This window comes from Lepidochelys kempii, chromosome 6 (assembly GCF_965140285.1).
Source record: "Lepidochelys kempii isolate rLepKem1 chromosome 6, rLepKem1.hap1, whole genome shotgun sequence".
Classification (NCBI taxonomy): Eukaryota; Metazoa; Chordata; order Testudines; family Cheloniidae; genus Lepidochelys; species Lepidochelys kempii.
In genome coordinates this window covers 107,624,946-107,643,653 of record NC_136385.1, presented here as the reverse complement: position 1 = coordinate 107,643,653, position 18,708 = coordinate 107,624,946, and the positions used below count along the sequence as shown (strand labels likewise).

The 18,708-nt window shown below is 40.3% G+C and overlaps 1 protein-coding gene across 1 annotated transcript in view; it reads right to left on the bottom strand.

The window, feature by feature from the left end:
• Positions 1 to 509: 509 nt before the first annotated feature.
• VRK1 (VRK serine/threonine kinase 1) overlaps positions 510 to 18,708 on the bottom strand; it is a 119,063-nt gene continuing 100,864 nt past the window's right edge. The window contains exon 16 of the transcript XR_012159554.2: positions 510 to 767. The gene's annotated coding sequence lies outside the window, so the exon portion shown is untranslated. The remainder of the gene's footprint in view (positions 768 to 18,708) is intronic.

Here is an 18,708-nt window from a genome sequence, read left to right as displayed (position 1 = left end):
CGTAGGAGACAACACCAAACCTAGCTCAGAGTCTTTTGCCTGCTCATCAGACCCTCTAGGGAAACCAGGTCCTGGAGAGCATTTCTCTTTATTCTGTCTTAGGTTTGGATTCCCAAGATACCTTAAGGGTATCTTAGAAGGACTGTTCTCCCAACAGCCTCAGAACCTTCTAATCCTACATCCCTTTTTTCCTTTTATTAAATGGACAGCACCAGATATGGCATCTTGCTGTTTACACCACTCTCACCCCAGGAAAGGCTTATTCAAAGGGGACACCTTGAGCCCCTTTGCACTAGCATAGTTAGTGATTCCTTCCCCGCCTCCAAAAAAAAACCCAAAACCACTTCAAGATTAGTGTGACCCCCATTAGAAATCTCCTCTCCCCCCCATACTCTCACTTAGGGTAAGACAGCAGCCCTCCATCAATCTGCCCTGAATATTAAGGAAAAAATCCCCCTCTATGGCACCCTGTCCTATAGGTGTTCCCATCAAACATATACACACGCACGAAGCATATAGTCATTTTATTACACCATTTGGCATTCTCTGACTTGGTAGGCCTTCTAGCAAAGTATTTGACTGGGAAGATCTAGGTTCAACTCCCAGCATGACCACAGACTCCTTGCGTGCACTTGGACAAGTCACTTGGTCCAAAAGTGAACACTGGTTGTGGAAGTGGAACTTGACTTCTCTTGGGCTTGATTTTCAGAAATTCTGAGTACTCACAAATCCAATTGTACTCAACAGGAGCAGTGGGTGAGCAGCACCTGCAAAAAAGAGAGGCCCAAGGTTTCTCACCTCAAACACTCAAAATCAGTGACCACGTCTGAAAATTTCATCTTTCAGCTTTCTGTCACTCTGTTGCAATCCATAAAATAGGGACAACAATACTCCCCTACCTCAGACGGGTGTCACAAGCATAAATTCATTCATTTGTGAGGCACTTCAATAATACAGCTATAGGAGCTACGCAAGGACACAGATTCCCTGATCTTCAGTAACTAGTCTTAAAAGAAGGGGCATGACTGAGTTATTGGTGTCCATATTATTCACAACACTAAACTTCCAAAGGATAAAAAAAAATTCAAACAACATGTGATATCAGGAACTCCCCTTTCATCTCTTCATAGCAGGAGGGGCTCTGTTCCTTTGGCGATGGTATGTATTTCAGTAAGGAGGATTCCCTATTGGTCCCTGCCACCCCCAACCCCCATTTCTTATGGTGCCAACTTGGTGATTTACTCTGCCCTGATTTTTTATTTTTGTCTTAGAGGTCCCTTTTCATGTGGCAAAGGAGGTTCATTTAATAATGTCCTCTTAATCCCAGAACACTATCAGCCTGCTTTTTGTTCCAATTGTTTGATTGCTTTTTAGAGATTATAGGAAACTTCACTGTCATCCATCACACAGTGAATAAGTAAATTTAAATGATTAGATAGATAGATAGATAGATAGATAGATAGATAGATAGATAATGCACACAGTATATATACATTTATATAGCTTGCAGAGACAAAAAAAATAAGCTACTTCTCCCTGTATGCCATACGAGAAAAATCAAATCAAGGCACGGAGAAACTGAAAAAAACCCTACATGTATCATTCACCTGATTTCAATTGTGACTCCCTTTGAACCTCGGCCAAATCATTTTGTACATTAAAAATTGGTCAGGGATGATAAGATTCCATTTTCATGGTTGGTAATGCAGAACCGGTGAAAGAATACAATTACAGACCCCTGAGTAAACTCTGCGAATGTCAACTTGATGTAAATGATCAAGTGTCGACAAAGGGGCTGGTGGAGAGGGAGGGAGCAAAGAGAGGAGGACAGGGAGAGAGGAGAGAAACAGAAAAGCTTCAACTTCCTCTGCAGTCTCTAAGATAGTGGAGAACATGCACCTCCATGGGCCCTGTGCTTTGGGGCCCCGTCTTCCCCAAGCCCACAACATGCCCAGAGCCTGCTGCTGCTGCTCTGGGATCTCTTCAAAGCACTGGGAACGAGACACAGAAGATGTGCCCCTGTCCGTAGCAGGACCACAGAACAGAGAAGCCAGAACAGAAAAAAACAAACAAACTGCACTTCTTGACCCAGATATTAGTCCTGCAAGATCTTGGAGCCCTGAGTTTGCATTGAAGAGAGAACTCCAGAGACAGAAACCGTCTGTAATTTAACCCTTGAAGAGAGGATTAGAGACACTGCAGTTTCAAAAGTCCCAACAGCCTCTTGCCCCCAGCACAGCAAGTCTCCCACACAAAAGACTCTGGAAATTAGCCAGCCCTTAAGTGACCCTGCTCTGTTCCTCTCTCCCTCCTCCCCCGAGTGCTGCCTAGGACAGAATCAATATTTTATTACCTTGTTACAGAATATATTTGTTTTCATATTCAGATGATATGGGAATATGAGAGAGAATAGCATGATACAGAAGGTGCTGATGCTTTAAGTCTGAAAAATCATTTAACGGTATGTAGCAGTTTTCATCCAAAGACTTTAAAGTGCTTTACACACATTCACTTTATGTCACATGACATTCTTGTGAAGTGGCTAAATATCCCCATTTTATAGATGTGTAAACTGAGGCACAGAAAGGTTAAATGAGTTACCCATAGTCAGTAGCAGAGCTGGGAATGGGACACAAGAGTCTCAGACTCCTCAAACTCCATTTTAACCACTAGACCACATAGATTCCTGGTGATAAGTGTCTTTATATAGCCAGTTCTGCAGGCTAAGTTTCCCCCCAAAGAAAGCCAGCACCAACATCAGTGGGTTTAATCTCACCAGGACAGGAGCTGAAGTGAAATTCTGGGGAACAATATAAGAATATACATTCAAGTCCCATCGCCATTCATGAGCTGAGAGAAAGAGTGATTTCCCAATTTATTTTAGAATTATCATCTGAACTGATTAAAGCAGTTATCAACTTCAGTTGCTCTTTATACGTTGTCTTCATTTCACAATTCCAATGTTTTTTCATGTGCACACTGCATAAATTATTGAAACATTATTTTAGTTATCCATCCCCCTGTGACAGGAAAAGGTTTCGTGAAAGCAAGTCTCTCCCTAATCAGTTTTGTTTGTCTTGGTTTCTCCTCTCAATATTGCCACTACTTTTAGGTTAGTGAACAAGTAACACTAGTTTGCTTTTGCGGAGAACAAAAAGCACTGTGGGCTGATAAAGACAGGGTACTAAATTACAGGGTTACTTCAAAATACATCATCAGTGGCTAGGAAACAATAGGCTTCTAAAACTTTTAGCAAACTGGGTGGGAAAGAAAGATAATTTACTGAAGTTACACAGCGTGGGGATGTCTAGTTCCCAATGGCTCAGATTCCTATTGAGCTTTAACTTCAATACATAACTCCCCTGGTTTATAACTACCTCCAGAATTGGTCATTGAGAATATAAGGCCGTGAAATAAGCTAGCCCCATGATGCTAGTACATAGGCTCAGGTTTATATCTTATATAAAAATGGCATAATAGGATTGTCTATTTCTAGCCTTGTGCTCAATTCTTTTTATACACTAATACATCAACAAAATCTGATCACCATAGCAGGGCATTGTTACAGCTACATTTAGAACATCATATTTCCTACTTGCTATTCAATTATTTGTATTGCGTTCTAATTACCAGTGTAATAAAAATGAATGTTGTTCCTACACACAAGATCTCTGGATGCCGCAAAAAGAACCTAACCATGACTGACTTTGGCATGAGGGTGACAAGTTTTGTTTAGTTTCGGAAGGTGTCTGAAATCTGGTTAACTACCTTTACTTTAAAATCAGCTCCACTCAAAATATCTCAAGTAATATTATTAAAGAGTAAAGTGAAGATCAGAATGTTAGCAGGCCCGTTCTGCTTTTGAAGTTTCAAATAAAATGAATGTTAACTAGTGCAAAATGTTGTAATTTCTCACCTGCACATATGGCTTAAGACAAATTTGAATACTGAGTGTTATCTGAATCTTAAACTTTGAACCACAATATACAAATATGGCTGGGGAAGTGGGGAGCTGCAGTCAAATCCCTTTGCTTTCAGTCTGAAATTATTTAAACACCAGATTTGATTTTTTTCCCAGTCCCTCTCCTTGATTCCTTTAACTGTGTACCCTATATTTTATTCATGGATCCCCTAAACAGCATAAAATGATTATTTTCATCCGTGTCACAAACATATTAACTGGCTTGAGCCTGTTAACAGGGGGGTTAAGTCAACACATATTATCCTTTTGACAAACTTTACTGTGTGTTGCCAGTCTTTGCAGATCATTACAGAAAATTAAATGCAGTTTGTCTTTATCAAATATAAGGAAAACAGAGCATCTTTTTTCCTTATGGAAACAGAGCTAGTCAAAAAGTGAAAAACATCACAGATAACATGCACTGCCTTATTTCCTATAAAACCCAGCACAATCTCTTTCATAACATGTAGAAGTGACCATTTTTATCAATATACTGCCAAAGCTCTAAAGAAATTCTAGATTTGAGATGTAAAATCTGCAGCTCTAATATTAAATAGTGAAAAATAACTGTCCATGTTAAATAATAAATATTTCTTTGCATATTTGTAGTTTTAAGTTCTGAACTTCTTACCATCTCATATATTTTTCACCTGATCATTTTGAAATGATCTCATAGGATTGATACTTTTATTAATAATAATTAATATGTATGCATTGCTTGTCATATTGAAATTGCTTTACAAACACACACTCTAGTTAATAGAGCTGGTGGAAAATTTTCTATCAAAATGTTTTTTGATGGGAAAATGGCTTTTTTAACTGAATGGATTTTTTTGTGAAAAAAATCTCTTTTCATAAAAAAGAATTCTTGGTTTTTCAGCAACCCCCCAAAAATTTTGACCGCAAAAAATTTCATTTGTGTCACAAATTATCTCGTCGGGGTTGCTTAACTAACCCTTCCCACAGCCCTGAAAGGTGAGTATTTCCCCCCTTTTACTGATGTCTAAACTGAGGCAGAAGGTGAAATGCCCACATGGGCAAGATGGTAGGCTCCTCTTGCATGGAAACTTCACCTCTAATTGAAATCAATGGACATCAAAGATGCTCAGCATTTGGCAGGAGGCACTCAGCATCTCAAGGACTAAGCCTTCTAAGGAACTTACCCATAGAGAGTCAGGAGAAGAACTTGTGACTATGTCTTATTTGAAGTCTTACATGCAGATCCCTGGACTGTTATGGCAGATCTCCCTCTCCCTAGACAAGAAATGGATTCTTTCCTTTAAAGAAAGATTTATTTTAATTTTTAAGATGTACCTAGGCAATTTTTACAGGGAAAAAGCTTGATTTGAAAATATCAGAAACCTCACCATTGCTCACTCTGATAGGTGAGCAAGTCAATCCTTCTAGCCCCTTCAGTGAATTACTGAATGGCCAGAAAATAATTACTGACTGCCCACCCTCCGGAGGAGAAATATGGTCTTGTGGTTAAGAACCAAGCCAAGCATACTGTGGTTAGAGGAGGAAAGAAAGAGTTAGGAGACCTGTGGTCTAATCCTGGCTCTGTCACAGTCTTTCTGGGCAACCTTGGGCAAGTCATTTCAATGCTATGCCTCAGTTTACGCACACACAAGCTCTTGCCAGCTTTTTTTTCAACTGCATCTCTAGAGCTTATTTGTTTTGACTCCAGTATGAAACTTTAAAATGTAGTTCTTATAGAAGGTAAAACACAGACACATTGAGGTAACAGACAAATGACAAAAGAAGTTACAGTTTTCTCTCAAATGAATGGAATATGATGTACTTAGCTTCTTTGAAACACACACATTGATTCACAGAGCAGAGAAGCTGCTATAGCAATCAAGTTTAGAGCTCTTCAAATAGCAGATTTTTTTATTATTATTATTATTATTATTTGGTTCTCTGGCATTTCCACAAAATTAGGAAAAAAATATTTTAGGTCAACCAGAAAATTAAATTTTTCAAGATTTTGGTAAATCAAAAAGTTGAAAAAATAGTTTGGGGCTATGTTTATTTTGACCCCCCCAAAATGTTTGTCTGATTTCAATCCTGGGGTGGGGGGTTAGTGATTTTTCTATTAAAAAAAATAAAATTGAAGGAAATTTATAAACAAAGTCATCTGGGCCCCCCAAAAATCAGAACATTTTGTTTCAAAAGTATCAAAATGAAATGTTTCAGCATTTTCAGAGTTGTTTTGGTTTTTCATTTTTATTTGTTTTGGTTTTTTCCAGCTGAAACAATTAGCTGAAAACTGACAAGAAGTCACAAAGTGTCATTGAATCTGCATATTTTGCCAAAAATGTTTTGGACAGAAAATTTTGCCTAGCTGTAGTACAGACAGAGAGGCAGGGAATTAGGTGGGTGAAAGGCTTTTCCAAACAAGGAAGCACCGAGTCAAATGTTGAAATAACTCCATGTAAAGACTGTTGTAGCAATCTAACCTCAAGGTGACAAAGGACTAGGTGTAAGGGCCTCACCTGAAAGAAATTTTTGCAACTTCTTGGTTATCCATAGATGGGGGTGGGGAAAAGCGCCACCCTGTCTGCTGGTTTGATCCTAGATGACATGCGACTAGTGCTTCACAGGGCATGTCTTCACTGCAGAGTTAACTCAGGTTATCTACACTCGAGTTATTTCTCTTGAGTTAGTATAGTGCAAGTGAGAGTGTGACCATGCTACAAAATAACATTCGAGCTGCTGCCTCCACACTGGGACTGTATTCACTCATGTTTGGCGCTAAGAATTCACAGGGTACAGCTCATGGTTCTTTGAGATGGATTAAGATGAGCCTCTCTATGAATTCTTTCCCAGTGAATCCTGGGAAAACCGGTCTGTCTTTTTGGCATACATGAGAGAAATTATGGGAAGGCATTGAAGGACTAGTCTGCACCCACACCACAGAGCAGTAACGTTAGCAGCTAACAAATTGTGCTCACTTGAGCATTAGCCTATACTTCTGAGGAGCCAGCCAACTTGAGTTAAATGTACCACCACACCCAAATTAAGGGTGGTCAGGGTCCAAGTTAGGGACAACAACTGAGTTATAACTCAAGTTAACCTTGCAGCAAAGACAAAGACCCACCCCCCCTTTCCCCAATGTGATGCTGGCACTGTTGCAGCCTGCAGTCCCCTCAGCTAGAGCCCCATTAATATAAAAAAGAAAGGGCTATGGCAGGGGTTCCTCAATTTGGGCCTTGTACCTTTGAAATTCACTTCCTCCTTTGGTGCATAACAATTTTTAAAGCTTGCTGCAAGGCACATCTTCTCTCTAGCCCGCAGGACAATGGGTGAGGTAGGGACTGTGGTGGTGATTTTGTTAGTGGAGTCTATTAAATTTGGGTTTAGTCTTGGGGCTGCTGAGATAGTTTTCCTGTGGGTAATTGCTGGAGTCTGTTTATCATATGAGATGTGTTTTTAAGAGCTTGTCCATGGATTGGGATGAGTTCTCCTTTGTTTAGTGTTATATTCATTTGAATAATAAATAGCAGATCTTTGTAAAACCAGGGAAATAGAGACAACTCACTGAAATCTGGTAGGGTACCTTGCTATGCACACCTATGGTACCTGAGCAGCACTTTAGATTCTACCGTGATGGGCTCTAAAGAAAACCCTAACATGCATCAGCTTAAATTAATATTAATGTCCTGAACTAAGCGTGCTCTTTACCAGGTTATAGTGATGTTTTCGGTCTCAAGCTCACATTATTAGCATGCATTTGGTGCTCATTCACCTTACTTTATATGGTTGTTATCTTGTTTCACCAAGTGTCTAGTTTGTATAGTGTGATTGTCATGTCTCTGAAGGCTTCTGCGTATGGCACCCAGTGGTGCAGCATTATTGCTGTACACCTCATGCACTTTGGCATCAGCTCTTCAGTGTGGTGGGATTGTATACTGTGTGCAACATGGAACCATTATAGATTAATGTGGTGTGCGCCACGCTGCAGCACCCCTCAATATTCGTGTTTCCCCACTGAAGTGCGGCTGGGCTATCTATGCTGGATATGCACGTCTGTGTATCATTACTATGTTTGGTAAGCTATACTCACTATTACATTTTTACCTTATGAATATTGTTACATTTTCTGCTGTGAATATTGGCATAGCTATATTATGGAGTACAACTCTTACGTAGTAGTGCTCTGCTGCATAAGTCTGTAGTTTACCGTTCCGAGCTCTGAGTGGTGTTAGCAATGGGCAGGCTGTGATGGGCTGTATTAGTACCATGCATTCTTTGCTGTGTTGATGTACTTTATTATTTTTGCTGGTGCTGTAGCATGGGTTGTGCTGAATTAGTGTGTCTGGCCTTTTGCAATGTAATTAGAAGATCTTGTCAGAAATTGGAACTTCTGTGCCATGGGAAACTCCAACATTTAAAAAAAATATTCCAAATCAGGGAAAAAAACCCAAAATTTTGAAATTTTCTGCAAAAAAAATATTTCAGGTCTATTAAAATGCTTTGTTTCAATAAAATCTAAGTTTTCTTGCAATGCTGACTTTTTAATTTCTTTATAATATAAAATATATGTCTAAACAAAAATAATTTCGCTATATAATATCAAAATGTTCCATTCAATTTTATTCATTTTGGTTTTTTTAACACACAAAGGTTCATTGAAATTGACACATGGAAGGTTTAGATTTTGATAAAACAGCATTTTCCAATGGAAAAAGGATCCACTGGAACATTTTTGACCAGTTCTAGTAAATTGTACATATCAACACTGTGTGCTCACATTTGTGTTGCAATTTATTCCTTTTAGTGAACTGTTGTGGCAACATGTGTGATTTTGCTGTCGTACCACTCAACACATTGCGGTTGTATGATGCTGATTTTGTGCACTTATTCACTCATTACCACCATTGTGTACTGTTGGCCTGCATTGCATAGAAAGGGTGTGCACTCTGTGTGATGGTCTGCATTTTGCTGTGTTAGCTTTATTGTAGGTGTTTGGGCTGTATTAATTTTGTGTGATCATGGTAAGTTGTATTAACATTGTAGTCTTTGTTCTGTACAGCTATGAAATGTACTGTGAGAACACTGGGCAGGATACAGTGTTGTATAAATGTATTGTGCACTACTTTGGCATATTTTTGTGACTGTGCTGTAGAGTTGTTCATTATTATTGTCGTTTGCGCTGTAGTGTAGGGATGTGTTACATTAATGTTGTCTGGTTTCAGCTGGTATGCTAATGTTATATCATTGTGCACTCTGTGTTGAGAGGTTGTGCTGGATTTATATTGTGTGCTGTGTATTATAGTAATGTTGTCTAAATTGCGCTTGAGTAGCTGTGCTGTTTATTATATTAGTGCAATGTGGTGTCAGTTTCTTGTGTGACGTGTTGCCAGGCTGTGCTGTAAGAGCACAGACGACTCTATGCTTGTATTGCATTATGGTTATGTGCTGCGTGAATGTACTGAATTAATGCAATGTGATCTGCACTTTTGTGGTTATTTTGCATTAGTGATGTGTGCTCTCTACTTTTGGTTGTGGTGTATTAGTGTCAAAATCTTCTGTGATCTGTTGCTGTATGGTTGTGGTATAGCCTCTGATACAATGACAGCTTCATCCCTTCATAATGTAGAATTTTAAAAGAACAGCAAAATATATAGGAATCTTTACATTAAAAATACAGCATAATTGTATAATTACAGTATTTGCATCATGCTAAACAGATTGGCTGGGTTATTTCACATTCTTTAAAGTCGGGATGGCATCAGGCCTATGGTATTTCTAAACCGTTTTGCATGTCTCCAGTTGTATAATGAAACACCACAAATTCTACCCAGCAATACTTGTGTTTTTCTAAGTACCGCATTAGGGGCATAAAATTACCAAATGTACTGATGCACTTACCAACAGTGAACTAAAATCTCTTACCTCTCACCCACAAATTAAGACACTACAGATTGTTTTCTTTTTTACAATGCTGAGGTAATAAATATATATCTTTTATTTCAATAACCATTTTAAGAAATGAGGAAGGAGCCCACACTATAGTTCAGCAGTTAATTTATACGAGCATAGCCTCTTGAGTAAGTATGTAATAGAAATACACAGCATTTATTTCCCTCATTTGAAATCTCTGTTCCCTGACACACAGACAGACACAGATCACTCCAGCCCAAATTGGACTTCAGAAAAGAAGCGTGGACTTCTTTCCTATCATCCCTGATTGCCCTGCGGGTTGAGGAGTGGCCAATTTAAAGCATGCATACAGTCTGGGGATACATGAATCATGAATCATGTTTGATGTATGGAAAGGCACAGTCATTCTGAAAGGCTGCAAATGCAGTCATCTGCTTTTTAAGTAAAAAAAAAAAAAAAAAAAAAAAGCAGCAGCAGCCTTCAGAACAACAACAACAAAAGGAGAGATGAAATACCTGGGAAATATTTTTTAAAAGATACTGTCTGTGCTTTTTTATTTTTAATTGGGTTGGAAAGGGTTACTTCATTATGCAGCAAATTAGAAAATTCATAATTTATCATTGCACCCAGTCGAAATGCCACCCAACTGAGTCGCACCCCTGCGAAAACCATCACATAGTAACAAACTGTCAAAGCCTGCTGCAGCCGACGGGCAAAATTAATATGCAAATGTATGCAAGAAATTAAAAAGCAGAATTACCCAGGCAAATGAGGTAGCTATACTTGAATTGTTAGAATTATGAATAATTACTGCGAATTTTCTGCTCCTAATATAACTTGTTTTTTGATAAACAAAGACTTAATTATCGAGATGCGCTGGAGAATTTCCGTGGCGCTCATTAATCTTGCAAAAAAAACAAGTCCCTGGTGCCCAAACCGTAATGAAGAGCGCGTGCCCTGAATCTTCAGAAAGATCAGAGGCACCAGGGTGCCAGGGCTGGAGAAAAAAATGACAGTACCAATGTCCCCTCCTGTACCCTGGAGTGTCATAACGTCTTCCACTAATTATCAAAGGGACTTATTTATGCCAACAGCTGAGCTATAAGTCCAATTTACGATGCCTTAAGCAGTGGTGAAATGATCTGTTGATGTGCTATGGAAATGCCATCTTGCAGTAGCTCGATTTGGTCCCAGAGATACCAACACGATGAGGACCCCTCTGCTCCTCTGCTAATGGATGCAGCATGACAGACCATAATACACAAGAGGGACAATCTTTTAGGACCGGTCTCAATGGTCCTCCATTAATCTTGGTTCTGCAGTGCCGTGGTGTCCATGGGAACAAGGGCATTATCATAAGCACTGGTTTTAAATGTCCCCATTAGGGACTGCACTACAGAGGAGGGCTGTGTGGGGTAAGGGTATGGGGGAGATAGTCCACTATGAGTTTACATTTTTTGTTATGACCTGGCTTCCAACTGCAATGGGCAGTTTAGGGAATTTTCTCTTCCTAAATATCATATAGGAAACAACAAAGGGGGAAGCAGCTAAGTGTGCAGTGCCGTGCTGCATGCTCGTCTCCTCTGTTTTTACAGCTAGAAAATCAGCTTGGCCCTGGTGGGCTGAGATAATTTACCATAAGAAAGCAAAGGGAAAATAACCCCAGGTACTCTCAGCGCAGACCAAATCGAACCTGCTGTGAGCTTATTATTACTTAAAACCTGGCATCTAAGTGGAAATGACTGACTCTCTGTCATTATCCCTATTACCACCATGATAAACCCAAGCAGATAAGGCAAAATTACAAAACGTCAGTTCTGGAGCTCAGAGGCTACTTCAGGAGCTCAAGGCAGCCGGCATTTTCAAATGCATCCCTTCTGAATTCAAGTCCCCAAATTTCCTGATGCCTTGACAGAACCATTTCACTGAGTAGGTAAATTGTCACCTTTCAAACCAGGGCATCTGTCATTTTTATACAAGGCTTCACCACTCGCTCATTCTCTCCCCTAATTCTCCAATTTTTCTACATACACAGAGAGGCTACACAGCACCATAACATCTGAAATTTTTATTCTTACAGCCTGCGCACACACTAAAAGGGGAAGAGGTGGGGGGAGAAACACCTTTAACTCTGATAAAAATGCTACATCTCCAGATCATTCATCTCTGGGTTTTATTTTTTATGCAGAACGGGGAGCAGCTTGCCTGCTCCTGTATCACCTTCCCTGAGATTAATTCTCACTGTGATAGTAGGTGGAGGTGAGAAGAAATGAGCAAACAGAAGAAATAAAATGCAACCCAGAACCTTCATCTTCATATGCAGTGCTGATCCCTACACTAGCACCCTCTACCACCTTAAGCGAAGAGGCCCCTTCTTTCTCCCTTCCCCTTATCCAGGGTCCTCTGAGGGTACATCTACACTACAACCACTAAAGCAGCACACCAACAACATGGCAGCTGGGCTGCTGTAGCACTGTTGTAACACTTCCTACGTTAACAGAAGGGGTATTTCCATTGAAGCAAGTAACCCGCCTCTCTCGGAGGCAGAATCTAGGTCAATGGAACAATCCTTCCATCTACCTACCCACATCTACACCAGCAGTTAGACTGGCCTAACTACAGTGCTCAGGGTGGGAAATTTTCTATAACCCTAAGCAACTTAGCTAGGTTGACCTAAATTTTAGATGTAGGCCAGGCTTCTGTAACTCAGCACAACTCCCACTTAATAAGAAAAACAACCAGGAAGGAATGCACCATGAGCAGCCAGTGTTCAACATCATCTCTCTCATGTTATCATGGCCAAGAAACAAGATTGTGCTGAAACAGGTATGTCCGAGTATTCCTCCCACCCCATCTTCCATGACCCAAATAGATTCCACATTCCCCAAACAGAAAATGGCTAGATCTGCAACACAACAGAATAAAAAGTGGCATTTTTTGGTAAGAAAAAGTGGATCAAACTCTGAAGTCAAATGGAATTTCCCTGGAGTTAAACAAAGAATAGAATTTGACCCAGTCAGGGAAGTGCTGTCTCGGTCTGAACATGTTAAATTTGGCAGAGCCTGCTGATAATTCAGCTTTACGCCTGTTTGGAAGTATGGGGCATTAGGAGAAGGATCCACTGAGAAGAAGTGAGGTGGGAAGGAGAAGTAATGGAGTGTTATCCAAAGTTCTTAAGGAAGTAAATTCTCTCTCTCTCTTTTTCATGGCAATAGGGGAGTTTAATTTTCAACTCTTTCTATTGCCAAGGCAAGTTTTATACACAGAGCACCATGGTTACCACAGAAACCTGCACATGAGTGTTTCGCAGTCCTCTTAATAAGTGTTACCACCTCGGGCTGAGTCATGTAAGTGTTGGGAAAGCTTGCCTGATCCCTGCGCTTTGATAGCATGATGCTGCTGAACCTGCTGCCATCTCCCATCAATTTCAAGGTACAGGATATACGGGATCATGCTACTGTTGACACTAAAGCCTGTTTCTCAACTAAATGCCCACAGTATCAGTCTAAACAGTTTATGGTGATAAAACTGCAGTCGGAATAATGCTGTGCAAGGGAGGAGCCTGTGAAAAACCCTGCAAGAAGTCAGATTGCCTTCAAGGTAGGATTCCCTACCTTACAAGAGTATTTCAGTGCATATTGCATAGTCCTCTCTCCATCAGATGGAAATTATTTCCCCTCCCCCAGTCACAGGCACCTGTCCTGCATGTAACCATTACCACTTTAAACCTCATCTTTTTCATTTATTTTTCTTATCTTAGTGAATGGGAAAATGGGGAGCTATAAGCAGAGCTGAGCAAATCCACTATGAAAATTGTGGAGGATGGTGCTAGACTCGGTGTACCTGTCCTAGAGATGGGGGAACAGTTGCAAAAGGAAAGCAATTTGTACAAAATTTCAAAATAGCAGATCACTTGCTGCAACTTGAAAAGCCCTTCTATTGAAATAAATATCAAACTTGAGAGGGAGTTGAGGAGAGACAGGTGGGTTCTCCAAAATGCTACACTAGATGAGGAAAGTGAATAATGTTAGGTGCCAGGAGATCCTAAGCTCTGTCTGGCCCTAATGCTGCTTGGTACTTATGTTCATTAATTAGTTTTTAAGTAGGACAATTGCAGCTGCTGAATTTTACAGATGAAGAAACAGAGTGGGGGTGTTAAGTGACTTGCTGAACAGGATATTCTGATCCTTTAAGAGAGGCATTAACCTAGCATGGCTCTGTTCCAGGTTTCAATCCAGAACAGGGGAATTCTGGGAGGTGAAGTTCCCCAGACTGATGGGCGTGGAAGGCCTTTCAGCAAGGGATGCTGAGAAAGACTGCCAGGGTATACAAGCAGCTATTCCATCAGAACAGAGAGAGGCAGCGGGGCTAAGAAAAAGGATAAGAGCTCTGGGACTCTTCAGGACAAGGACCTCAGAAAACCTGGGAAAGCTTTTAAAGAAGCTAGAGAAAGGGCCTAGAAAGAGGCCTAAAAAGAGAGCCAGATGGCTGGATAAAGGAGTCCAAAGAGGGGATGTTGCTTTTGCTTGAGAGAGCCAGGTTCCAAGAGGGGAAATCAGTGGACTTTGACAGAGCACAGGAAGTAGTCTTAGTGGAAGAGAAACAGGGAAAGTTGTTGATCAGAACGATGGTGGCTTTCTTGTCGAAGAGTACATCTACACTGCATTTTAAATCCTGCAGCAGGGAATCTTAGGGCCCACAGCAGTATAGATGCTCTAAAGCCCAGGAAGGATGTGGGTTTCAGACCCTGAGCCACAATGTCTACATGGCTGTTTTTAGCACCTTAATGTGAGCCCAATTCTGTATACCCAGGCTCTGAGAATTGTTGCCCTAGGTTTTAAAATGCAGTGTAGACAGACTTTAAGACTTCCAGGCTGGAGCTCCCATCTAACTCCAAGAGACCAGCAGGGGGCAGAAACCGACAGATCCTTGAGGGAGGGCTGTGACCAGGGAAGAGACTGGATAAAGGACTTGGACTTTTGTTTACTCCAGAAAGGGCAGTTTTTGGTTTACCCAGATGGCTGAGCTACTCAGTCAGCACAAGGAAACTGCAGCACAGCCCCCTTTGCATAGAGGAAAAGTAGGGTACCATTTGAGAAGAACACAGGTTGCCTCCAAGACAGTACCTAATGCCTCCGGCCACAGTGCTTCCTGGACAAACTGCTTGAGTAACCCACTGGTAACTGTGTGGTTTGCCTCTGTGCCGATCCACAGAGGATATGAGTTATTACAGCTTGCTGAAGCAGCTTGTGCTTTTAGCTCATCGGGAGAGGGAGGGGTGCAGAAGTGGCTTTATATAGGAATGGACTTAAGCACTTCCTGAATCACAGCCTGAGGCAGCAGCTGCACAGGGAGGTCCTCTCTCGCGTCTTCCAACCACCACAACTAGTGGTTGTATAAGCAATCGTCTTACCCAGAGAATGTCACATATCTCTGACTGAGGTGGATAATTCTTGGAGGGGGTGGTGGTTAAAATTCTGGCATCACATCACTTGTCTCCCATTTGCAAACAATTGCAATAGCTCTTGTAGAACAAATGACTTGTTCCAAACGGTGTCCTTTCCCCAGTATTATGGGCTGTGATCATGAGATCTCAAGTGAAGGTTTCAGTTCCATGTAAATGTGTTACCACTTTGTTTGATATAAATCAGCCTCTCTCACAGAAGCATAAACATGGTTTCAATCCTGGTCAGTGTGCTAGCAAGGGAACGCTAGAGGAAAATATATGATGTGCACCTTTCCAACAAAACAGTGGCTTACTCAGTCTGCTACATCAATCCCAAGGGAACCAAACAATTAAGTATATTTTTATAACAAATAGTTTTCGGGTGGAAGAGTTGTGCTCCAAGTATCAAATTGTCAGCTTGAGAGTTTCGACTGTGCTGAAAAGGGGGGAAATGGCTAATAATATTCCCAGTGACCCACATACCATGAAACATCTGCTGGCAACATGGCTGGCTTATTGCCCAAGTTCAACTATGAGCTATCTCCAGCTGATCTGCTTTGCCCTTACCATGATCAGGAGATGCTACTGCAAGCAAAGGAAATAGTTAGGAATACAAAAGTAAGTTGGCCATATCAAATTAAAAGATAAACTACAACAAACTTGTCCATTTAAAAAAAAAACACTACCACTATTTAATGTAAACCTTGCTAAATGTTCTCCCCACCCCCCCAAAAAAGATAACAATATATAACATTTTTATTATGACCCTTCATGCTTGCAAAATGCAGGTTGTTAAGCTGTAGCTTTTGGCGATGTTTGTGCACAGTGTGATTAGACAAAGCTTTAAGGCAAAGAAAGCACTCAGAACAGAAGTACCTTTTGTACTGTCATATTCCACCATTGTATTAAGTACAGTATTATTCCGTTTGTAGAGACAGAAAACAATATTTTTAGAAGCACTTGTGTTCCCTCCTTGTTCTTACATCTGAAATGGTGTTACCCTGTCATGCAAGCACATTGATTTAACTTGACTGTCATCTTCCCCCTCCATTATTTAGGGTTATTACTTTTTGTTATTATTTTTATTCAAATCAGTAATTACTCTCCACTTTCACTTTTTTGTGATTTCTTTGTTCTTACATTTATGCATTCAGTCTCCTTTATAAATGCATCTGACTGCTCAGAATATAGCCATAATCATACCTAATATTGTTCAAATTAATAGTCACTCACTTGTGATTATTACTTCTTTTGCACCTTTTATTGCCAATGTAACAAACCTTGCCAACCCAATACAAAAAGGCTTTCAGCATTTTGTCTTCCCAACAGAGAATTCTCTAGTTACTCTGTAGAACTCGTTAGTCTCCATAAAGGCCGAAGAGTGCCCTTGATACAGTGGGAACAGAGGTCACTCTGAAACTCACTGGATAACTTCGCCTAAGGCAAGATTCACACCACTTTGATTCAACACAGAACCCACAGGAATGTTTGCTCTATCAAGCTAGCATCAGCCTATCCTTCAATATACACACGGCCTCTCAAGTTTTGTTTCAAGCTGTTGTGTTAAAGGGCCCGGTCTTGTGATGTGCTGAACGCCCAGAACTCCTAGTGATTTTAATGTGACTTGTGAGCGCGTAGCATTTCACAGCATCAGGCTCCAAAGCAGCACAACCGACTATCTCACCAGTCCTTAAGTACAGTATATGTAATGTTAAACTTCAAGAGTCAGAGTAACCAAGTCTCCAGCCCCCGCTTCCTCAAAGCCACAGAAATAGTCAGAAAAAACTCAGTGAACCAACCAGGCCCTAATGCCGTTGGACAAATACATCCATTTGCTAGCCTGGCCTGCTCACAACTTTGGGGAGCTGCATGAAATTCCAGAGCAGACAAAGTGAATGCTTTAGTGTTGGGCACAATGTACACCAACTGTATATTTAAAATACAAGGCTATAAAAACAAAGCAAATAAATATGACAGTGAGAGACAGCAAAGATGATCCCTTAGGTACCATAGCTAGAAGCTTAATGGCAGATGATACTGCAAAATGTCTTCAAGATGGAGTATTTACAAACCTACTTTACAAGAATTTTGTGCCGTTCATCACAAGTCTAAGTCCTACCTTATTAGTTCCAATCCAGCTAAGTGGCTCTGCAAGTGTTTTCAAAGGTTTCCTTTGTTAAACACAGGTTGGGAAATCACAACATGCTATTCCAATTTCCCACCCCTGCCTCCTGTCAGAGAGATTTTTTTCAGCTTTGCCTCAACCCTTCTGAATATTCCAGACATGTAGGGTTCTTCATTTGATTCATTCTGATAATTTTTTTTAGTCAATATTACTTTTTAGACTATACTGGTATTGCAAATTAAATATTATTTATAGCTTTAATTTGTGTCCTGTTTGGATTATACATGCACAGGGCTAACTTGGCTATCATCATTATCATATTGTTTTATACTCCTCCTAAAATTAAAATCCATTCTTGTCTTTAAATGTTTTATTGTTCTTCTCTTTCTTGTTTTGCATTGTACAGTCCATGATTAATTCTGTTAGCCAAGTGCATATGGCTTGCTTAGCTATCATCCATTATCTTCATCACTGTTGCCTCAGAATGAGCATTTTATTATTACCTTTTTTCATCTTTTCAATTACCAGATGTGCTCGCACATTCCCATAATTTTCATACTACACATAGGCCCACATTTAGGGTCAAGAACCCATGTGTATTTTCCCTGAGTAAGAACAGAAGAACTGAGAAAAAAGAGCAGGATTTCACCCTTAAAGTGGAATTCGACTTGTTAGAAGCAAACACACAGAGGATTTGGCCATTCTTACATCACCAAAACAAGATTCTTGAATAAAGCTGTTAGAGTTCCAGACTGGGGATAGTGGAACTGATTTAGATTAAATAAGAATCCCCATGAACCATTGGACCTTTAATAACGGAACTTGAATAAAATCTTCTCTTGGAGCCTCAAAATTGTCAGAGAAATGAGAAGGTTGTTTGAAGGTTCTCTCTCATCCCCCATTACTTCTAGGACTAGCACCAGAAATGCCCAAATACCACAAAACAGATTGCGTTTACAGAATTTCTACCCAGAACTGAAAATGTCAAAAATTACACAGGAGAAAGTCTGTTCTCGTGAAATGAGTCCACTTTTTCAGTTTCAGGGAGTACAGATAGATTAGTTCAGCATCCCAACCCTTAGATATTCGTCTGAACTGAACTAACTCCACACCTTGCAAAGTTGGCTTAAGTTTAGATGAGTTAAATGTGTTGTGCTGGGGTACACCATGGAATGATGGAAACAATGCCGAATCAATGACATCATTTCTCTATTTCATTCATTGCATTCAGACAGAACTGACTACCTGTGAGCCCAACACCCACTGTAGTCTTTTTCTGAGAGCCTTCTG